Source organism: Dreissena polymorpha, chromosome 9 (assembly GCF_020536995.1).
Source record: "Dreissena polymorpha isolate Duluth1 chromosome 9, UMN_Dpol_1.0, whole genome shotgun sequence".
Classification (NCBI taxonomy): Eukaryota; Metazoa; Mollusca; class Bivalvia; order Myida; family Dreissenidae; genus Dreissena; species Dreissena polymorpha.
The window spans coordinates 59,361,911-59,365,509 of NC_068363.1; the positions used below are offsets into that span (position 1 = coordinate 59,361,911).

The window sequence follows — 3,599 nt, forward strand, 5'->3', positions numbered from 1 at the left end:
ACATGCATTTAGAAGAGACCTCTGAGGCAACACTCTACGCACATGCATTTAGAAGATCCATCTGAGGCAACACTCTACACACATGCATTAAGAGACCTCTGAGGCAACACTCTACTCACATGCATTAGAAGAGACCTCTGAGGCACACTCTACACACACTGCATTTAGAAGAGACCTCTGAGGCAACACTCTACACACATGCATTTAGAAGAGCCTCTGAGGCAACACTCTACCCACATGCATTTAGAAGAGACCTCTGAGGCAACACTCTACACACATGCATTTAGAAGAGACCTCTGAGGCAACACTCTACACACATGCATTTAGAAGAGACCTCTGAGGCAACACTCTACGCACATGCATTTAGAAGAGACCTCTGAGGCAACACTCTACACACATGCATTTAGAAGAGACCTCTGAGGCAACACTCTACCACATGCATTTAGAAGAGACCTCTGAGGCAACACTCTACACACATGCATTTAGAGAGACCTCTGAGGCAACACTCTACACACATGCATTTAGAAGAGACCTCTGAGGCAACACTCTACACACATGCATTTAGAAGAGACCTCTGAGGCAACACTCTACGCACATGCATTTAGAAGAGACCTCTGAGGCAACACTCTACACACATGCATTTAGAAGAGACCTCTGAGGCAACACTCTACACACATGCATTTAGAAGAGACCTCTGAGGCAACACTCTACACACATGCATTTAGAAGAGACCTCTGAGGCAACACTCTACGCACATGCATTTAGAAGAGACCTCTGAGGCAACACTCTACACACATGCATTTAGAAGAGACCTCTGAGGCAACACTCTACGCACATGCATTTAGAAGAGACCTCTGAGGCAACACTCTACACACATGCATTTAGAAGAGACCTCTGAGGCAACACTCTACGCACATGCATTTAGAAGAGACCTCTGAGGCAACACTCTACACACATGCATTTAGAAGAGACATCTGAGGCAACACTCTACACACATGCATTTAGAAGAGACCTCTGAGGCAACACTCTACACACATGCATTTAGAAGAGACCTCTGAGGCAACACTCTACACACATGCATTTAGAAGAGACCTCTGAGGCAACACTCTACACACATGCATTTAGAAGAGACCTCTGAGGCAACACTCTACACACATGCATTTAGAAGAGACCTCTGAGGCAACACTCTACACACATGCATTTAGAAGAGACCTCTGAGGCAAACACTACACACATGCATTTAGAAGAGACCTCTGAGGCAACACTCTACACACATGCATTTAGAAGAGACCTCTGAGGCAACACTCTACACACATGCATTTAGAAGAGACCTCTGAGGCAACACTCTACACACATGCATTTAGAAGAGACCTCTGAGGCAACACTCTACACACACATGCATTTAGAAGAGACCTCTGAGGCAACACTCTACACACATGCATTTAGAAGAGACATCTGAGGCAACACTCTACGCACATGCATTTAGAAGAGACCTCTGAGGCAACACTCTACGCACATGCATTTAGAAGAGACCTCTGAGGCAACACTCTACACACATGCATTTAGAAGAGACCTCTGAGGCAACACTCTACACGCACATGCATTTAGAAGAGACCTCTGAGGCAACACTCTACACACATGCATTTAGAAGAGACCTCTGAGGCAACACTCTACACACATGCATTTAGAAGAGACCTCTGAGGCAACACTCTACGCACATGCATTTAGAAGAGACCTCTGAGGCAACACTCTACACACATGCATTTAGAAGAGACCTCTGAGGCAACACTCTACACACATGCATTTAGAAGAGACCTCTGAGGCAACACTCTACACACATGCATTTAGAAGAGACCTCTGAGGCAACACTCTACACACATGCATTTAGAAGAGACCTCTGAGGCAACACTCTACGCACATGCATTTAGAAGAGACCTCTGAGGCAACACTCTACACACATGCATTTAGAAGAGACCTCTGAGGCAACACTCTACACACATGCATTTAGAAGAGACCTCTGAGGCAACACTCTACACACATGCATTTAGAAGAGACCTCTGAGGCAACACTCTACACACATGCATTTAGAAGAGACCTCTGAGGCAACACTCTACACACATGCATTTAGAAGAGACCTCTGAGGCAACACTCTACGCACATGCATTTAGAAGAGACCTCTGAGGCAACACTCTACACACATGCATTTAGAAGAGACATCTGAGGCAACACTCTACACACATGCATTTAGAAGAGACCTCTGAGGCAACACTCTACACACATGCATTTAGAAGAGACCTCTGAGGCAACACTCTACACACATGCATTTAGAAGAGACATCTGAGGCAACACTCTACACACATGCATTTAGAAGAGACATCTGAGGCAACACTCTACACACATGCATTTAGAAGAGACCTCTGAGGCAACACTCTACACACATGCATTTAGAAGAGACATCTGAGGCAACACTCTACACACATGCATTTAGAAGAGACCTCTGAGGCAACACTCTACACACATGCATTTAGAAGAGACCTCTGAGGCAACACTCTACACACATGCATTTAGAAGAGACCTCTGAGGCAACACTCTACACACATGCATTTAGAAGAGACCTCTGAGGCAACACTCTACACACATGCATTTAGAAGAGACCTCTGAGGCAACACTCTACGCACATGCATTTAGAAGAGACCTCTGAGGCAACACTCTACACACATGCATTTAGAAGAGACCTCTGAGGCAACACTCTACACACATGCATTTAGAAGAGACCTCTGAGGCAACACTCTACGCACATGCATTTAGAAGAGACCTCTGAGGCAACACTCTACACACATGCATTTAGAAGAGACCTCTGAGGCAACACTCTACACACATGCATTTAGAAGAGACCTCTGAGGCAACACTCTACGCACATGCATTTAGAAGAGACATCTGAGGCAACACTCTACGCACATGCATTTAGAAGAGACCTCTGAGGCAACACTCTACACACATGCATTTAGAAGAGACCTCTGAGGCAACACTCTACACACATGCATTTAGAAGAGACATCTGAGGCAACACTCTACACACATGCATTTAGAAGAGACATCTGAGGCAACACTCTACACACATGCATTTAGAAGAGACCTCTGAGGCAACACTCTACGCACATGCATTTAGAAGAGACCTCTGAGCAACACTCTACACACATGCATTTAGAAGAGACCTCTGAGGCAACACTCTACACACATGCATTTAGAAGAGACCTCTGAGGCAACACTCTACACACATGCATTTAGAAGAGACATCTGAGGCAACACTCTACACACATGCATTTAGAAGAGACCTCTGAGGCAACACTCTACGCACATGCATTTAGAAGAGACCTCTGAGGCAACACTCTACACACATGCATTTAGAAGAGACCTCTGAGGCAACACTCTACACACATGCATTTAGAAGAGACCTCTGAGGCAACACTCTACACACATGCATTTAGAAGAGACCTCTGAGGCAACACTCTACACACATGCATTTAGAAGAGACCTCTGAGGCAACACTCTACACACATGCATTTAGAAGAGACCTCTGAGGCAACACTCTACACACAT

General features: G+C 45.3%; 1 long non-coding RNA gene across 1 annotated transcript; it reads right to left on the reverse strand.

Moving 5' to 3' along the window:
* Positions 1-651: 651 nt before the first annotated feature.
* LOC127843760 (uncharacterized) lies at positions 652-3,127 on the reverse strand. Its single transcript, XR_008032323.1, has 3 exons — positions 2,136-3,127; positions 933-1,012; positions 652-892 (listed from the first exon to the last, which is right to left on the reverse strand). It is a non-coding gene; the product is annotated as an uncharacterized LOC127843760 (long non-coding RNA).
* Positions 3,128-3,599: the final 472 nt, after the last annotated feature.